Source organism: Tupaia chinensis, unplaced genomic scaffold (assembly GCF_000334495.1).
Source record: "Tupaia chinensis unplaced genomic scaffold, TupChi_1.0 Scaffold000088_1, whole genome shotgun sequence".
NCBI lineage: Eukaryota > Metazoa > Chordata > Mammalia > Scandentia > Tupaiidae > Tupaia > Tupaia belangeri.
Window position 1 is genome coordinate 3,380,385 of NW_006159550.1, and position 20,219 is coordinate 3,400,603.

General features: G+C 43.6%; 1 long non-coding RNA gene and 1 pseudogene across 3 annotated transcripts in view; one reads left to right on the forward strand and one right to left on the reverse strand.

Annotated features, from left to right (window-relative positions):
• LOC106734296 (uncharacterized) overlaps positions 1-17,483 on the forward strand; it is a 50,436-nt gene extending 32,953 nt beyond the window's left edge. For 2 of the 3 annotated variants that reach the window (XR_001369977.2, XR_003548484.1), the window contains 2 exons: positions 6,996-7,229; positions 15,150-17,483. This is a non-coding gene — a long non-coding RNA (uncharacterized LOC106734296). The remainder of the gene's footprint in view (positions 1-6,995; positions 7,230-15,149) is intronic. The other variant, XR_003548485.1, reaches the window with a different exon arrangement.
• A 1,494-nt stretch (positions 17,484-18,977) lies between these two features.
• Positions 18,978-19,979, reverse strand: LOC102501053 (tRNA methyltransferase 10 homolog A pseudogene; annotated as a pseudogene).
• Positions 19,980-20,219: the final 240 nt, after the last annotated feature.

Genomic DNA, 20,219 nt, shown 5'->3' on the forward strand with positions numbered 1-20,219 from the left:
GTCAGCCATGTGGGAGAGTCCAGCACCTTCACCACGCCACTGCTGGCCCCAGTTGATAATTTTATATAATTGCATTTTCTCTCCTTTCTTAGCATATCAGTTATGCTTCCTTGATTTTGGGGCTTTTTCCTAGTGATTGACCTAGACTTTGCAATATGCATTTATAACTAATTCAACTCTACTTTCTGTCTCTCTCTGTCTTTCTGGCAAGCATACATGCCCTATAGCTAAAAAAAAAAAAAAAAAACTCCAAAAAAAAAAGAAAGAAAAAAAATTCCTTTATTATTGTTATTGTTTTTTTAAATTTACCAGAGAGAGACAGAGAGAAAGAGACAGAAAATGAGAACGCAAGCTGTCAGATCTGAGACTTGAATTGTGGTCAACCATGTGGGAGTCTAGCCTCTTAACCATACGCCACCTGCCGGCCCCTGATCAGTTAAGATTTTTAAGCAGGAATTTTATTTTATCTTCATTTATTCCTTCTCTAATGATCTTTGCTTCTTTATGTAGATCTGAGATTCTAACCGCTTTTCCTTCTCTCGAAGAACTTCTTGGGCCAGCCAGGTGACGTGATTGTTAAAGCAGCTGGATCCCACATGGCTGACTATGTGGTTCACGTCCTGAACCCAGCAGCTTGGAAAACACACTGGGTGCGTGTGCGTGTGTGCTCCAAATCCTGAGAACAGAGAAGGGATTTTGGTGTGGTTTTCCCCACTGTGGGAGGTGCTTTCTACTTTCTCTTTCTCTCTTTCTTTCTTCAAAGAGTGCATGAGTCCTATAGAAGACTATTCTTAAAAACACACTTATATAAAATAACTTTTAAAAAATACATTGCTCAAGCTAGGTCTACTGACAACAAAGTCCCTTGGTTTTTGTTTGTCTGAAAGTCTTTATTTCTCTTTCACTTTTGAAGAATAATTTTGCAGGGTACAGAATTCTAGGTTGGTGTTTCTTTCTTCTCAAAATTTAAATATTTCACTCCCCTCCTGTCTTGCTTGCATGGTTTCTGAGATAAATCAGATGTAATTCTTACCTTTTCTGTTCATAAGTAAAAAGTTTCTCCTCCCTCAGGCTTCTTTCAGGATTGCTGAATGTTCCATGTTATCGTTGTGAGAATGAATATTTTACTGTTGTCAGATAAGGTAATCTATAGATGTCAATTATGTTTTTTCCCCTGTAATTGAAATATGATATACCTGGCTGTGGATATTTGTTTCTTTTTGTCTGGGTCTTTTGGAGTGCCAGGGAGGGGATTTATTCTGCTTGATGGTCCCTAAGCTTCCAGAATCTGTGGTTTTGTGTTTGACATTAATTCAGGGGAATTCTCAGTTATTATTTCTTTAAATATTGCTTCTGTTCCTTTCTGTTTTTCTTCTCTTTCTGGTATTTTCATTACATGTTGTCCCACTTATTTTTTTAAGTGTTTTTCCCCCCATGGAACACATGTACTCACAGGAGAGAGAAAAAGACAGATACAGAGAGGGAAAATGATGGCCACACCACAATCCTTTCTCCTCTTGGGATTTTGGGCATACATACACACATGCCCAGCATGGGTTTCAAGCCACTGGGTCCAGGACTCAAACCACAGTCAACCATGTGAAAGTCTAGCACCTTAACCACCATGCCACCTGCTAGCCCCGTTCCAACTTTTTGTTTGTCCCACAGTTCTTTCATATTCTGTTCTAGTTTTTTGCAGTTCTTTTTGTCATTGCTTCTCAGTTTTGTTTTTTGTTTTGTTTTTTTTTTTTTGAGAGGTTTTTCACTGTAGGGCGCGTGCGCTCACCAGACAGACAGAGAGAGACAGAGAGACAGAAAGCGAGAAATCACCCCCCAGAGGGGATGGCCACACTGCAATCCGTTCTCCTCCATTCTCCTCTTGGGATCTTGGGCACGCACGCACACGCACCCGGCATGAGTTTTAAGCCACCGGGTCCGGGACGCGAACCGCAGTCGACTACAGGGGAGTCCAGCGACATAGCCATTACGCTAACTGCTGGTTCCCATTACTTTCCAGTTTGGACAGTTTATCTTGAGATATCCTCGAGCTCAGAAATTCTTTCCTCAGACGTGCTGAATCTATTAACAAGCACCTTAAAGGCATTCCTCAATTCTGTTATGGTGTTTTTAATTTCTAGCATTTTTTATTCTTTCTTAGAATTTCTACTTCCCTCCTTATATTGCCCATGTGCCCTTGCAGTCTGTCCACTTTATCCATTAGAATTCTTAGTATATTAATCACAGTTGTTATAAATTTCTGGTCTGATAGTTTTACTAGCCCTGCCATATATGAGTCTGATTCTTGTGCTAGCCTTATCTCTTCAAACTATTTTTTGCCCTTCAGTATTTCTTGTCATTTTTTCTCAATTACCAGACATGATATTCTAAGAGGAATTGCTATAAACAATTCGGTAATGTTGTGCTATGGGATGGCGTGAGAGAAAGCATGTTCTAGTCCTATAACTAGGTCTCTTTTTTTTTTTCTTGGAGAGGTTTTTGCCATAGGGCACGTGCGCTCGCCAGACAGAGAGAGAGACAGAGACAGAAAGCGAGAAATCACCCCCCGGGGGGATGGCCACGCCACAATCCCTTCTCCTCCATTCTCCTCTCGGGATCTTGGGCACGCACACACACGTGCCCGGCGTGAGTTTTAAGCCACCGGGTCCGGGACGTGAACCGTGGTCGACTATGTGGGAGTCCAGCAACATAGCCATTACGCTAACTGCTGGTCCCACTAGGTCTCATTTTTTAAACAAACCTTTGCCTCTAGACTATAAACTTCTCCTGTGCTTCTTGGTTCCCCCATCTACCCACTCAAGTGAAGCAGGATGACTACAGGGGCTGGAGCTGGGTATTTCCCTTCCCCCAGGTCTGTTAGGCTCTGATAAAACTCCAGCAGGTTACACTCTGCTACTTTTTCCTGAGGGCATACCTGTTAAGAACAGAATGCTTTGGTGTATTGCAGCCTGCAAAAGGAGATTTTTTTTTCTTTTCTTTTCTTTTTTTTTTTTTTGCACCTGATAATCACTGTGAAATGTTGATTGAGCTTCTGGAGGTAAAACTCACAAAACTGTACAAACCTTTCTTGGAGTCTGGTCTTGGGTACCACTGAAATTGTTGACCTGTCCAAACTTTTCATTCTTTTGACAGTGTCTTCCGAAGAGCAGGATTCCTGATTTTTATGAAGTTTAGTTTATAAATTTCTAAAATACGTATCATGCTTTTGGTACCATATCTAAGAAATCTATCCCTAATCAGAAAGACTTTCTCCTATATTTTCTCCTGTAAGTGTTATAGTTTCTATTTCAAATATAAGTCTATAATCCATTTTGAGTCTCTGTGTGTGTATGCATAGCAAGAGATGTGAGTATAAATTTATCTTTTTATATGTGGATATTCAATTGTCCCAGCACTATTTGTTGAAAAGAATATCCTTTCTTCACTGAATTGCCTTAGTGAATATCAATTGACTATATACATATGGGTCTACTTCTGAAATGTCTATTCAGTTCTCTATTGTTAGACCAATATCACATTGTTTTAATTGCTGCAGCATTACAGTAAATATTAAAGTCAGCTAGTGTAAATCTTTATTATTCTTTTTCAGAGTCTCCTTTAATCTGGAACAGTTCATCATCAGCCTTTCTTTTCTTTACCGTTTTTTTTTAATTGCTATAGGACATGTGTGCTCTCCAGAGACAGAGAGAGAGAGAGAATGAGGAAGCACCTCCCTCCAGGAGGATGACCAATCCCACACTGGGTCTGGGATTCAAACTGCATGGTCAGTTATGTGGGATTCAGCCACCTTAACCTTCATGTCACCTGGCTGGCCCCATCATCAGCCTTTCTTCCTCTGTGACATTTAACATTTTTGGAAAACAAGTCCCTTTTTAGTCTCTCTATTTGTTATAGTCCATTTAAAAATAGAATGCTGGTTGTTGTTTTTTTTCTGCGTGGAAGATGAAATTTATTACTGCATCATATCCTACTCCATTGTAACTTACACTATTACAAGTCATTTGATTTCTGTTGGAAAGGGGAGCTGAACAACAGCTTATTCCTGAAATATGCTTCTCAGGTCATATCTCTCTTAGGTCAGAATCTTTTTTTTTCTCTCAATGGAGAGACAGAGAGAGACAGAAAACAAGAAATCACTTCCCTGTCCTGGGAGATGGCCATGCCACAATTCCTCCTCCTCTGTTCTCCTCTTGGGATCTTGGGCACACATGCACATGTGCCCGTCATGAGTTTCAAGTCATGAGGTCCAGGACTCAAACCACAGTTGACTAAATGGAAGTCCAGCAACATAACCATTATGCCATCTGCTGGTCCCCTTATGTTGGAATTTTAATGAAAAGTTGACCTTCACTTATCAAACAAAATACACAACAACATCTAGGAGCTATAAGGAAAATAATAAATGGTTAAGTAAAAGACAGCTTCTTTTTTTTTTTTTCTGTAGATGTATCACTGAATATTTTTAGTTACAAATGACAGAAAGTCTAAATCAAATTGGCTTCATTTTAATAAAATGCATTCTCTTGTTTTACTAAAATCCCCATGTAGGGTAGGAAGTGCTTCAGGATTAATTTGATGTGGTAACAAGGACCTGAATTCTTTCCATCTTTCTCTTCTGTTATCCTTGGTGTTGCTGTCATCCTCAAGCTCATGAGAAGACAACAGCAATTGTAGCATTCACATTCTGATGGGGCAATGTCAAGAGGAATAGGATGGCTTCTCTCACAGATCTTTCTTCGGCATAAAGGGAGTTTTTCCAGAAATCTCCTACTAGACTTCTGCTGATATTTCTTTGGCCATAATTGACTGACAGGACAATTCCCAGCTGATCATTGACAAGGGGCAATGAGATTAACATGGAAGAGTGAGGCTTACACTTAGAATGGGGGTACTGTGTCTTCAGTGAAGAGAGATAGTCTTGTAAACAAAATCTAGGTGCTGGTGGGAAGGAAGAAGTGAGACTGAAGGTTAGGTAGAGGCTTACAGCATGGCCTTCAGCAGGGAGTGATGGCATGAGACTCACTCACTCATGGCTAACTCTGAAATGTGCTTTCTCTATCATCAAGAGCCATGGAGGAACCAGCAGATAGTGTAATCGTTACGTCTCTGGACTCCCATGTAGTTCACTGTGGCTCGAGTCCCAAACTCGATGCCTCAAAACTCACGCTAGGCATATGTGCATATGGGCCCAAAATCCCAAGAGGAGAATGGAGGAGAAGAGATTGCAGCATGGCCATCCCCCTAAGGGGTGATTTCTCACTTTCTGTCTTTCTATCTCTCCATCTCTCCAGTGAGCACAAGTGCCCTATAGCAAAAATCTCTCTAAGAAAAATAAAAGAGCCATGGATACTGACAAGTGTAAAACAAATTGTTAGAGAATCCTTGGTCATACCACATCCTCCTTTATGGTGCTCAATTTTAGATCATCCAAAGCTCACCTAATTAATTATGCTTTCATAGACTAACAATGGAATTAGAAAATTGACAATTACATGCAGTTACTTTAGGAATGATAGTGGACATTGAAGAACTGTGTCAGGTAGTATGTTTTGATTCCAAATTAGACATACAAACATGACTTAAACCGGCTTAACCAGAAGGAAATTTATTGTGTAATGTAGCATGTAACAAGGATTAGGGTTGGTTGATTAAGTTACTTAATGATACCTTTATTGTAGGATTTTCCTCATCTCTATTCTGCCATCTTTGGTATTGGCTTTATTTCCAAGCTGGTGGCAAGATACCTTCAACATATACATTTTGAAATGACAGTGTCTAGAAGATAAAGAAGGGACACATCTGGGGACCAGCAGGTGGTGTAGTGGTTAAGGTGCTGTACTCCAACATGGCTGACCATGGTTCGAGTCCCAGACCTGACAGCTTGAAACTCACACTGGGCACACATGCATGCACACGTGCCCAAAATCCCAAGATGAGAATGGAGGAGAAAGGATCATGGTGTAGCCATCTCCCCCGACATGGCGGGGGGGTGTGATTTCTCACTTTCTGTCTCTTGGTCTCCCTCTGTGTCTCCATCAAATGCATGTGCCCAAGAGTAAAAATCTCTCTAAAAAATATAAATAAATAAAGGAAGCATCTATTCTTTTTTTTTGAGAGAGAGAGATTTTTTTTTTGGGGGGGGTTGTTGGAGAGGGTTTTTTTTGCTATAGGGTGAGTGTGCTCGCCAGAAAGACAGAGAGACAGAAAGCAAGAAATCACCTCCCCCCCAGGGGAGGTTGGCCACGCTACAATCCCTTCTCCTCCATTCTCCTCTCAGGATCTTGGGCATGCACACACACGCACCTGGCGTGAGTTTAAGCCATGGGGTCCAGGACTTGAACCACGGTCAACTACATGGGAGTTCAGCGATATAGCCATTACGCTAACTGCTGGTCCTGAGAGAGATTTTTTATTATACACAGCACATGTGCTTGCCAGAGAGACAGAGAGAGAAAAAAAAAGCAAGAAATCACTTCCGGGGGGATGGCCATCCCACAATCCCTTCTCCTCCATTCTCCTTTCAGGATTTTGGGCATGCACAACACACGCACCCAGTGTGAGTTTCAAACTGCTGGGTCCAGGACTCGAACCATGGTCAGCCATATGGAAGTCCAGCAATGGAATCATTAATGCCATGTGCTGGTCCCCTGGTTTCTTTAAGATAGCAAATTTCTCAGAATCATTTTCCATTCAACAGGATTCTCCTCATATTTCACGACCATGCCTTTGTCACAAGTCCCTTTGTGATGGTTAATTTTAGGTGTCAACTTGACCACATGAAGGAATACCTAGATAACTAGTACATGAAGTATTATTTCTAGGTGTCTGTGAGGATGTATTTGGAGAAGAATGGCATGTGTTGGTAAACTGAATAAGGATGATGCCCACCCACAATGAGGGCACCAACCAGTCTGCTGGGGAATGCATAGAACAACAAGACAGAGAAATAACAAATTCTCTCACTCTCTCTTTTTAAGCCCGATGTCCTCCTACTGCCTGGGTTATTGGAACTCCAGGTTCTCCTGCCTTTGGACTCAAGGACCTGTACCAGTGGCCTCTATTTCTAAGGCCTTTGGTCTTACAGTGAGAGTTATGCCATTGACTTCCCTTGTTTGGAGACCTTCAGACTTGAACTGAGATACACCACTGGCTTCCATAGTTCTCCAACTTGCAGGTGGCCTATCATGGAATTTCTCGGCCTCCATAATCATGTGAGTCAATTCTCCTAAGAAATCCTTTCTCATCTCTTTCTCCATCTCTGTCATATATATATAACACCATTCGTAAATCAAACACTAGCAAGAAGTATAGAATTTCCATGACCAGCTTATGTTTATTACCTGGAATCAAATGAATGTTTGGGAGTCAGGTTTGTAACTGGGAAGCTGAGGCCAAAATGAGATTTACAATTTGTGTAGGAGAAGAAAGAGGAGGAAGAGAGTAAGATTGAGTTTCCTAAGACGTCTGGTAATACAGAAAGAATGTGGCTTGTTTCTGTGCACTCTCAAGTAAGTAAAGGACCCATTCCTAGTCCTGACCCTACAGGAAATCAGAGAAAAACTAGAATTTCTCCAGCTATGACCCAAACGGTGTCACCTGGAGCAAGCAGTCATCCATCCATTCAACATATATAGAGCATTCAGAAAAACAGTGAGGATGAAAATGAATGGTCTGTGCTCCTACCCTTGAGGAGCTTATAGTCTAGTGAGGAAGTCATAACAGACTTACCAAGAACCACACATAGGAGTGTGAACTGAGTCCCATGGCAGAGAGAATGCAAGGGTGGGGTGAGGGGGGAGGCATCAAAAGAGAAGAATTACAGGTGTCTGACTAAATACTGAGTATGAATGTATCTGTCAGACAAATGATAGGGAAGGGTGTTCTAGGCAAAAGGAATAGCATGTGTGAAGACCCTGAGACACAAAAGATAACGGCAGGATAAAGGGCTGGAAGATGTTTGGTGTTGCTGGTTAGAGTTGTCACAGATCAGGTTGATAACATAGGCTTTGCGTTGAAAGGTCTTACAAGCCATGATACAAAGATTGGGATCTCTGAAACAAGAGTCACTGAAGGATTCTCTCTCTCTTTTTTTTAATAATTATTTTATTTATTTTATTATTTTAATAGTTATTTATTTAACTTTTATTATTATTTTTTAATTTGCTAAATAGAGGCCACCTGCTGGCCCCATTATTATTTTTAAATTTTCAATGTGCTCACCAGAGAGAAAGAAAGTGAGAGAGCAAGCCGCTCTCAAGGTCCGGGACTTGAACTATGGTTGTCCATGTGGGGGATCCAACACCTTAACTACCAGGCCACTTGCTGGCCCCTCACTGAAGGATTCTAAGCAGAGGTGTGATCATGTCAAATTTGTATTTCCCAGAGCTTCTTCTAAAAGTAGATGGAAGATAGTGCAGCATGAGACCCAAATGTGACAAATTCCTTAAGGAGGTGTGTTGTGTCGCCTGTTTCCTTATTGACAAAATGGGGTGCTAGGGTGGCACTGGACTACATCAGGTACCACGAATGCAGCTTCTCCCAAGGCTGGACCTGGATATAAGTCAGGCGCACCAAGCATGGTGGGGAGCAGCATTGGATGGGTGGAGCTCAGCCCTTCTAACATGGGGTGGCCACACGAAGCCCAGGCCATAGCTACTGTCCTAGAGGGGCCAAAAGACCTCAAATCACTTTTTGTAAAAATCTCTCAGTTTTTACACATTGGTAACTAATTCAAAATAAAAACCAACATTGGGACCAACAGCATAATGGCTATGTCACTGAACTCCTATGTAGTCTACAGTGGTTCAAGTCCCAGACTCAGTGGCTTAAACTCACGCCGGGAGCGTGTTCGTGCATGCCCAGGATCCCGAGAGGAGAATGGAGGAGAAGGGATTGTGGCGTGGCCATCTCCCCTGGGGGGTGATTTCTCGCTTTCTGTCTCTCTCTGTCTCTCTGGCAAGCGCAAGTGCCCTGTAGCAAAAAACTCTCAAAAAAAAAAAAAAGTAAATAAAAAAAAAAAATAAAAACCAACATCAACGGCAAACAAAACTATGCAAGCTAAAGACATGTCTGCCAACAGAATGACTGTATTCTGCGGGTGTGCACTGGTTGGGGACCTTTGGACTGAAAAGTTCTAAGGCCTCATCCAGAAAGAGATACAACTCTATGATGTCACAGCAATGATACTCTGTCATTGGTCACTCACAGTAAGCCAGTTACGTGTATGCAAATCTTTAGTTCTGTTTTAACAAGCCTCACCAGCTATCTCTGGGGTTAGCATTCATTCATTGATGTTTTTATTTATTAATTCATTCATTCAACAGGCATTGTATAGTTCTAATTACATGCAAAGTGTTATTAAACTGAGGTGGAAAAAATGAACCTTAGGAGTCGAGGAACTGAAATTAGAACTTTCTCATAAGAAAGTGAAACTGGAGGCCAGCAGGTGGCATGGTGGCTGTGGTGCTGGATTCCCACATTCCTGACCACAGTGTGGGTCCTGGACCTGGTGGCTTGAAAATCACACTGGTAGTGGGACCAGCAGTTAGCATAATGGCTGTGTCGCTGGACTCCCACGTAGTTGTCCACGGTTCGAGTCCCAGTGGCTTAAACTCACGCCGGGCGTGTGTGCATGCGTGCCCAAGATCCCGAGAGGAGAATGGAAGAGAAGGGATTGCGGCATGGCTATTCCTCCTGAGGGGGTGATTTCTCGCTTTCTCTCTCTCTGTCTCTCTCTGTCTGTCTGGCGAGCGCATGCGCCCTATAGCAAAAACCTCTCCCAAAAAAAAGAAAAAAAAAAAATCACACTGGTAGTGTGTGCACAAAATCCCAGGAGGAAATGGAGGAGAAGGGACTGTGGCATGGCCTTCGGGGGTGATTTCTCATTTTCCTTCTCACTGCCTCTCTCTGGTGAGCACATGTGCCCTATGGCAAAAACCTTAAAAAAAAAAAAAAGTGAAATTGGGCCAACCCTGTAGCACAGTGGTTAAGGGAGCTGAATCCCACGTGGTCAGCCATGGTTAGAGTCCCAGTACTGATGACTTGAAAAAACATGCTGGGCACACATGTGTGGATTCCCCAAATCCTGAGATGGAGACATGGAGGAAAGAGAATTGCACCACTGGAGCCAACAGGTGGCGTGGTGTTTGAGACATTGGACTTCCATATGACTGACCAAAGTTCAAGCCCCAAACTTGGCAGTTTGTTTTCTCAGTGTCTCTCTCTGTCTCTATCTGGGGCAAATTAAAAATGAATGAATGAATGAATGAATGAATGAATGAATGAATAAATAAATAAATAAAATTAAATAAATAATTATTTAAAAAGAAAAAAGAATTACATGATATGTCCTATTGGGAATACTTTCTCTCTCCCTCTCCCTGAGAGCACAAGCACCACATGGCAATAACAAGAAAGAAAGAAACAAAGAGAGAAAGGAGAAAGAAAGAAAGAAAGACAGAAAGAAAGAAAGAAAGAAAGAAAGAAAGAAAGAAAGAAAGAAAGAAAGAAAGAAAGAAAGAAAGAGGAAGGGAAGGGAAGGGAAGGGAAGGGAAGGGAGAAAGAAAGAGAAATAGGTCATTTCTCACCTGCTACCTTTGCCAGCAGGTTTTGAAAAGAGGATTCTCTGCCTGGTCCAGGGTCTTGGTGTCCTCCCTTTCCAGTTCACAAGATATCGGACATTCAGGACCGATGGGCTTACTGTTCCATCTGGGAGAAATGACACATGACAAGAAAGAAAGAAAAAAAGGAAAGGAAAATAAATCACTGTTTAAGAAAGTGAATTATGATGATTATTACAAAGCTAATATAAACAGGTGACATCTGGCAAGGAGGATTAAAACAAGAAGCCGGTCTAAAATTTTCTTGAAAAAAAAAAAATGCAGGGAACCAGCAGTTAGTGTGATGGCTATGTCACTGGACTCCCACGTAGTCGACCGCGGTTCGCGTCCCGGACCCGGTGGCTTAAAACTCACGCTGGGTGCGTGTGCGTGCATGCCCAAGATCCCGAGAGGAGAATGGAGGAGAAGGGATTGCGGCATGACCATCCCCTCTGGGGGGTGATTTCTCGCTTTCTGTCTCTCTGTCTCTCTCTGTCTGTCTGGCGAGCGCACGCGCCGCGCCCTATAGCGAAAAATCTCTCCAAAAAAAAAAATAAGTAAATAAAATAAATAAAAATGCAGATGTAGGAAAAAACATGTATTGTGTAGAATATCTCTGGAAGGGCGCACAAGAAACTGGTAATTTAATTCATTAATTTAATTCAACATAATTCTATTTAATCAACAGAAAGGAAATTTGAAATCAAATTGAGTTATAAATAAGGACAATGAAGCTATCATATACTAAAGTAAACAGAAGCATAAATTACCATTTTAAATTCATCTTAACCATTTTAATATTACATTTTAAATAACGACTGTTAACTGTTTAAGAATTAAAAAGTTTTAAGATTATAAAATATTTTATATGTTTTATAAAATGGTAGTTGAGAGAGCTGAATCCCACATGGCTGACTGTGTGGTTTGAGTCCTGGATTTGGCAGCTTGAAAAACATGCTGGATGCATGTGTGTGCACCCAAAATCCAGAGAGGAGAAGGGATTGTGGTAGGGCTGCCTACTCTGTCGGGTGCTTTCTCATTTTCTCCCCCTCTGTCTCTCTGTCTCTGTCTTCTCTCTCCTGGTAAGCGCATGAATCCAATAGCAAATTAAAAAAATAATCATTATAATAGCCAGTCTTGTCCATGTGATGCAGAACAGCATCATAAGGTTTAAAGACATATACATCCTTTATTTAAAATGTTTATTTCTTTAATGAGAGAAAGAAGAGAGAGAAGTTCCCTCTGGGTCAGCAAGTGGTGTGGTGGTTAAGGTACTCGATTCCCATGTGGTAGATGACAGTTCTAGTCCCGGACCTGGCAACTTGAAAAATCACTCAATGGGGGAGGGGCAGTGCCAGCAGGTGGCAAGGTGGTTAAAGCGCTGCACTCCCACATGATGGACCACAGTTTGAGTCCATATCTGGCTGCTTGCTTTCTCACTTTCCCTCTCTCCTTCTGGTCAAATTTAAAAAATAATAATAAATAAAATTAAATAAACAATTATTTTTTTGAGAGAGAGAAAAGAAAATCACGCCAGGTTCCTGTGTATATATATTCCAAAAGGAGAAAGGAGAAGAAGAGATTGTGGCCATCCCCCAGTGGGTGATTTCTCACTTTTTCTCTCTGTCTCTCGGGCAAGCACATGCACCCAATCGCAAAAAATCTTTCTGAATAAATAATTACACCAAAAAAAGACATATATGTCTGGCCCCCTTGCATGGCCCAGTGGTGGTGCACCACTCTGGGATCAGAGTTCAGCCCCAGGGTTGATCTGCACATACAGGGCACATGCAGATGTGCCTGTGATCCTGGCTGGGAGAGCTGGAGGGAGGATGATGGCATGAGACCTTGTTGAGGGAACTTCTCTCTTGCTTTTTGAAAATTTTATTTTATTAATTTTTTTTTTAGGTTTTTGCCATAGGGCATGTGTACTCACCTGACAGAGAAGAGAGAGAGAAAGAAAGAAGAGGGAAAATGAGAAATTACCCCTCAGGGCAGATGGCCACACCATAATCCCTTCTCCTCCAATCTCCTCCTGGGATTTTGAGTCCCTCTGAAACTCAAATTGTGGTCAACTACATGGGAGTCCAGAGACATAACCATTATACCATCTGCTGGTCCCAACGTTTATTTTTAAAAACCTGAACACATGCTGAAGGACTAGCAATAGGGAATTGGTTAAACAAAGGCCATAATTGAGGCCAGCAGGTGGCATAGTGGGTCACAGTGCTGGATTCTCACATGGCTGACAGCAGTTCAAGTCCCAGACCTGGCAGATTGAAACTCACGCTGGGTGTGTGTGTATGAATGCCCAAAATTCAAAGGAGAATGGAAGAGAAGGGATTTCAGTGTTGCCAAACTCCCTGGTGGGTGATTTCTCACTTTCTCTCTCTCTGTGTTTCTCCAGAGAGAGAGCGCACGTGCCCTATAGCAAAAAATCTCTTAAAAACAAATAAAGGCCATAATTGGGTCCTATGTAGTCATTAAGCATGACTCATATTTACTCACATGGAAAGCTATAGCAGGGAGACATATTTTGGCTTATTATATAATAAAGAAAAAAATACTCTTTTTTTTTTTTTTTTGAGAGGTTTTTGCTATAGGGTGTGTGCTCACCAGAAAGACAGAGACAGAGAGACAGAAAATGAGAAATCACCCCCAGGGGGGATGGCCACTTGGCAAGCCCCTCTCCTCCATTCTCCTCTTGGGATCTTGGGCATGCACCACACGCACCCAGCGTGAGTTTAAGCCACGGGGTCCAGGACTCTAACCACGGTCGACTACATGGGAGTCAGCAATGTAGCCATTACACTGTCTGCTGGTCCCCCCAAAAATATTCTAATAGCTAGATTTATCCGACCATGGAATGAGCAGCCTGGGGAATTCTAATAAGGCTTTTTAGAAAGAGTCATCATGAATCACACAGCTCCTTGGCAATACGTTGGTTCTAGCAGGGATGGGAAAAACTAGGAGCAACCAGGCAGGTCATGTGATTCAGGGAAGTGGTTAACCCCAGAAAGGTTGCTCACAGTGGAGATCATCAAATCAATGCCACAAGCTAGACCTGGAGGGTCTGGAGAAGCCACAGGAATAGAGTGCAGTAGAAATACATGAGTCATGCATGTAATTTTAGGGTAGATAGTAGTCAGATTTGAAAATGACAGGTAGAGCCAGCCCCATAGCCTAATGATGAAGGGAGCAGGATCCCACATGGCCAACTGTGGTTCGAGTCCAGGCCCTGGCAGTTCTAGAAACACTCTGGGTGCGGGTGCATGTGCATGTGTGCCCGGAATCCCAACAGAATCGAGAGATGAAAAAGGGATTGCAATGCTTTCTTGGAGAGAGAGAAAGCATCCCCCCAATGGGGAGGTATCCCCCTTTGTGTCCTCGTGCATTTAAAGAAAGGGGGGAGAGGGGCCGGTAGGTGGCATGGTGACTGGGGGTGCTGGACTCCCACATGGCCGACCGTGGTTTGAGTCCTGGACCTGGTGCCTTGCTTTCTTGCTTCCTCTCTCTCTCTCTCTCCCTCTTGCTCGCTCTGTCCCTCTCTGGTCAAATTAAAATAAATAAATAAGGGACCAGCAGATGGCATAATGGCTATGTCGCTGGACTCCCATGTAGTCAATCGCAGTTTGAGTCCCAGACCCGGTGGCTTAAACTCATGCTGGGCACGTGTGCTTGGGTGCCCAAGACCTTAGGAGAATGGAGAAGGGATTGCGGCGTGGCCAACTCCCTGCAGGGGGTGATTTCTTTCTCTCTGTCTCTCTCTTTCTGGCAAGCTCATGCGCCCTATGGCAAAAATCTCTCCAAATAAATAAATAAATAAAGTAAAACCATTCTTACAAGAATTTTAAGGGGCCGGCAGGTGGCATGGTGGTTCTGGACACTGGATTCCCACACAGCCGACTTTGGTTCAAGTCCCTGACCTGGCAGCTTGTTTTCTCACTTTCTCTCCCCCCCCCCAAGTCAAATTCAAATAAGTAACTAAATAAAGTTAAATAAAATAATTCTTAAAAAGAAAGAATTTTAAAATTTTAAAAATTTTAAAAAGACAACTAGGCAAAATTCATTTTAACACTCTATTTTAATTAACCCAGTATATTCAGAATATTATCATTTCGACATGCAATCAACATATACATTCCCCAACGAGATATTTCTTGTCTTCCTGGGCCTCCCGAACCTGGTGTGTGTTCTCTGTCTCCAGCACCTTCTGCGTATTTGATAGCGGCGAGCCCCACAGCACTGTCCAGGGCCTGGGGTGCCGAAGCGTTACCACAAGTGACGTGAGGAGCCAGTGTCAGTAGACTCAGAGGCCGTCTTGTTCTAGGCCTCCTTTGTGAGGCGTGCGTGGTGAGGAAGGGTAGGGGTACTCGATGAATGGCCTGCCTGAAAGGAGGTCAGAGGACAGCATGGAGGGTAAGGTCCCCAGTCAGCAGAGCTGGGGGAGGGACAGAGTTGGACTTTGCTGTCCTTTCCAGCCTAGACCTCTGGGGTAGGTTTCGGACTCTGACCTCAGTTTTTGTCTAACAGAACAGGCAGATGCTCAATTCCAAGTTATTACTGTTAATGCCAGGTGCCGACAGACAGAAAAAGAGACAAAAATGCCTCAGTGGACCAAAACAACCAAAATACCGCACATTTGTTTTGGTGGCAGCTGCGCCTCGGTGCCGCCTAGGAATCACAAAGCAGGTGGAAGACCAGAGAGGAGCTGGAGAATTGACTTGGTGGCTTGTTGGCTGGGAAGGAAGCCAGGAGGCCCATGCTTCCACACCGGGATGGTGCCGGGAACTAAGAAGGAACTGGGACGTGTGCTTGGCAGTGGGGCAGACCATGCAGAGAAGAGCAGACATTGCTCCTGGCTCTGTTATGTGGACAGAGGGTATCCTGATAATGAGTCACGCATCTATAATTCATAGCTCTGTCTTGCTTAACAGAGGTGTCTACATTGCATAATGCTTATCTCTCCTTTCAGAAGTTCTTACCAGCAAGCCTGGGGTCTGGGTGTAACAATCATTCTAGAAGATTCTAGAATGGAACGGGTCCACCCCCCACTCATCAGGGACAGGGCTAGGATAGACATCAGGGACCCGAGGACCCGCCTGTGAGGAACTGAGATCTCTATGGGGAAACCGGGCTGGGACATAGAGGCAGGACAGGGGATGCCAGAGCGCCAGCTCCCTGCATGGCGAACAGAAACCAGAGCCTCCTTTCAGACCTCTCTGCCTGGACTAGTGCTGACGGTGTGCGGTGTCAACAAGAGTCGTGTGCTGTTCCCTATGAGTTAAGTCTACACTGGAGACTTGGCAGTTTCCACTTAGTTGATTCGGACTTGCTCTCTAACCCTGCGTGGAGTCTGCAGCAGCAGTACGGAACCTCGTGACCCTTGATTTGGGGACCCTAGAGTTAACTGCAAAAATAACAACCCAGAAATGGATTGACCCAGATGTCTCAAAAGGCAAAAACTGGATTATTTGGTGTGAGATCGAACCAAGGCGTTAAGGTAGTGCTGTCTTTCTCGGGATATATCACCAGAGGGCGCCAAGTGTCCTTCTGCAAAAGACGTTTCTCTGGTTTCTCCCTCTCTTTTTTTCTTTCCAGAATTAAAAATGTTTAATGTAGTTCAAACAGCGTCTGGTTCATTTTAGCTCCTTCACCGCCAAACCTGGGGGCAGGGACTGCTTCGGCTTCCCTGCCTTCTCTCTGTCCATGACGACCAAGGTACCTGCTGCATCGAACTTTAAACTTCACATTATCCTCATCTTTCTTGATCTTGACAGGTTTGGCGTCCTTTTGTCGGTCTGTTAGCAGAGAGTCTTTGATTTCTTCAGTTTTTCCGAGGCATGACGGGGAGCATGGGGAGAGGGCGCCGACGGCTCCGCGCGAGAGACGCTCACCCAAAAGCGGTTTCTCTTGCACAGAACCAACACGAGCAAAACGACAGTCTCCTGCGAAGTAGGAGGCAGAAGAGAAGGGACAGGTAGTCCCTGGTACAGACTTCTGAGGCATGGCACCTGGTTGACGTCAGCTTTCTGTTAAAGATTGATAGGAATTTCCACGAAATTGCCCAAAGCGTCCCGGCTTGTTTAACGCGCACACTGGTTTGCATGTCTTAGGCCGGTGTAGACGCAGCCTGGGCACCGCGTCCTGTGTTCCTGCCTCTGGAACTCGCTTTGGGGCGCCCGCATGCTGGTGTCCACGCCGGCTCCCCGGAGGACTCACCTGTGGACAGCTCTGTGGCATGACTCTGAGTTTGCGACCCCGGGCTGTCAATGCACCGTCCCCATATCACACAGGGAAACTGAGTCTGGGGGACGTGTGTAGAATCACACTTCAGGTGAATCTGGTGACCGAGGTAAAACTTCCGTATTTTCCAACCCATGAGCATCCCCAACAGAAAGGGGGCTCGGTCCACGTAGGTGATCATCTAAAGTTTAAACAAGGGGATCAAAGTGCAAAAGAGCCGGGTGGTGCGGAGGGGCGGGCGCCAGAGCGCTGTGCTCGCCTGCAGAATTCCCGGGTCGTGCTGCCACCTCCTGGACAATTAGGAAATTAAACTCAAACTTGGCCATAGGACTTCCTTTTCCATTAAAACGGTTTTTCGTAAAAGAACTGGGACTTGTTGTATTCTGCAATAATTATTTTTTGTGATGCATTTGGCACTTATAAACCCCATGAAAAATATTAGATACATATGAAGTGCCCGAGGTGTAAAGACATGAAATTTCACAACAAATTACTGGGAAATTAAATCAATGACTTCAGGTCTTCTAGACTCCAACTTCTTAAGTGTGAAAGATCTGTTGATATGGAATATTTTCCAATGCACTTACCACATAATCACGGACTCACAGAACATCTTCTGAATTAAAATAATAGCAAAGGGCTAGCCAGTGGCATAGTGTTTAAGATTGCAGTGGTCAACTGTGTGGTTCTGTGGGTTGGAAAACACATTGAGCGTGTGTGCATGTGTGCCCCGAATCCGAAGAGGAGATATTGTGGCATGGCCATCCCACTTGGGGGGGTGTTTCTCTTTTTCCCTGTCTCTCTCCAGTGAGCCCATGCACCCAATAGCAAAAAATTTTTAAAAATAAATTAATTAAATAATAGCAAAGATTTGTTGCAGATTTATATTGTTTCCATACTTTATATGGATAAAGTATTTTATAAATAACAAAGTATCCATATAATCCCCCCAAATTTATGCTGTTATCACCTCGATTTTACATATAAAGAAGCAGAGGTGCGGGTTATGGTGGAGCTGGCCTGCAGTCACACAGTAAACAGATGACGAACTCGGAGTCCACGCCAAACAGTCTGACCGGGAAACTGGGCTCTTCACTGTGAGACTAGTGCTTCTCACATTGTGGCTGCCGGAGAAGCATCAGCATTGTTCCCTGGAAACCCGATAAAACTGCAAGTTCTGGGACAGCCTGTAGCCTGTGGTTAAGGTGGTTAGGTCTACCCACATGGCCTACCACACAGTTCAGACCCAGTGGCTTGAAAAACACACTAGGCATAGGTGTGCATGACCAAAATACCAAACGGAGGGAGAAATGGAGAAGAGATTAGGCTGTGATCATTCCCACAGGGGTGGAGGGTGCTTCTCTCTCTCTCTCTCTCTCTCTCTCTCTCTCTCCCCCTCTGGGAGCGCATGTGCTCTCTGGAAAATTAAAAGCAGAAACATGGGGCCATCAGGTGGCATAGTGGCTAAGGAAGTTTGAGTCCTGGACCTGGTAGCTTGCGTTCTCAGCTTCCCCCTTCTCTGTCTCTTTCTTGTCAAAATAGTAGTAGTAATAATAGTAATAATAATACATCTAATTAAATAAATAATTCTAAAAAAAAAAAAAGAAAAGAAAAAAAAAACCTCTGCAAGTTCTCAGGCCCCACTCCAGACCTCTGAATCTGGGGATGGGAGCCAGCTGATGCCAAGGGATTTTGCCACAGGTGGAAGGTTGACATCAGCTGACCTAGGTTATGCTACTTCAGTTGTCAGAATATTTAAATAGCCCCCCTCGCCCCCATCCGTGCCTGAGCTGAGCACACTGGTGCCCATGCTCTGGGGCTGGCTGACGCTGGAGATGGAGCTTGGCATCAAAAGACCCTGTCAGGGGGGACCTGTTTCTCTGTCCCTCCATCTCTGTCTCTCTGCCTCTCTCACTCATGAAAGAAATGAATCAAATAATTTGTAAAAAGAACATATTTAATTTTTACAGTGTTTAAAAGACTTTTTTATTAGCATTTAGCTCTGAAAAAAAGGTTTTAAAATTTGCAAAAAAAATAATCTTCTAATTTGAATATTCTATGAAGTACCTCATTTTCTCCCAAATTTTCCTTAAACTAAAAGAAAACCAGGTAACATTAGTGCAGTGCAGAGTCCACTGTAGATTTGGTGCCATTTTGCTTATTCTGCATCTCTTCTTCAGTGGTAAATCTAGCTCACTTCTGCTACATTCCTCCTCTCTGGAATCACTTTCTGATCCACCTTCAACCCTGGTGGATTGCTTGTCATGGGAAGAATTTTCACAGGCTTTGTGGGGACAGCTCTTTTTCATTGGGGTAAAATAGTAAAAAAAAAAAAAAAAAAAAAAAGCTTCTTGCCGGTCTTTTGTTTCCAGGTATCCCAGAATAATCTCAAACACCTGATTAACTGCCAAAACTTGGCGACTGTTCCTCTTCAGGAAGTTTCCAAGTGGGAGCCGAGCAGATCCATTCGTTATCTGAGGCCTGGTTCTGCGCGAGTCCCTCGTGGTGGTGAGCTACTAACCTCCAAGTACGTAAGCCTTTGCTTCAGCTCATTCCTTCAGTACAGTGGGCAAATCTGATGTCAGAGAAATCAGGTCTTCTCACGTGAGTTCACTGTGGTGTTCTGGTTGGAGGTAGGTGTCCTTCCAGATGATCCATCCTTTGTCATTTTCACCCAGGCTCTTTTCCAGCTGGCCTCCACGGCCTGTCAGTGGGATGCAGTGCTAATCTGTTTTCTGCATAACAGCTCTGGATCTGCTTATGAAGTTTTTCATGTCCTTTAATACCATTCAGTCACCAAAACTACAGTCAGCAATAAGGCGGAGTGTGCTGGGAACGTGTCTTCGAACACGTTTTCTGTCATTTCCATCCAAGTTTGATTCCAGTTGACGCTGTTGCTCTAATTTCTTTCTCTTGCGCTTTTCCTTCCTTTTTTTGTTTGCAGAGTTCTCATTCTTCCCTTTGTTTCTGTCTCCTGAGCTTCATTTGTCGCTTAGAGACTGCCTCAGACCCTTCACCAACCTTGACTTCTTGCTTTCCTGTGGATTTTTCACTTACACCTTGCTTTCTGTCACCATTGGAAGTTTCAATAAATGCTGGCACTGATTCACATGACATTATTTGGTCCCTCTGAGCTGAGGAGTTGATGAGGAAGGTGAGAGCTTGCTCAGAATGCCCGTGTGGACGGTCTCCATACTGCTGCAAGTCCTCCTCCTGAAACTTCAACTCCGAGTCAGGGGCAGTAGTTCCACGGGCGAGGCTACAGTGATCTACTTATTTATTTTTTAGAGATTTTTGCTATCGGGCATGTGCACTTGCCAGAGAGAGACAGTGAGAAATCACTCCCTCTTCCCCAGA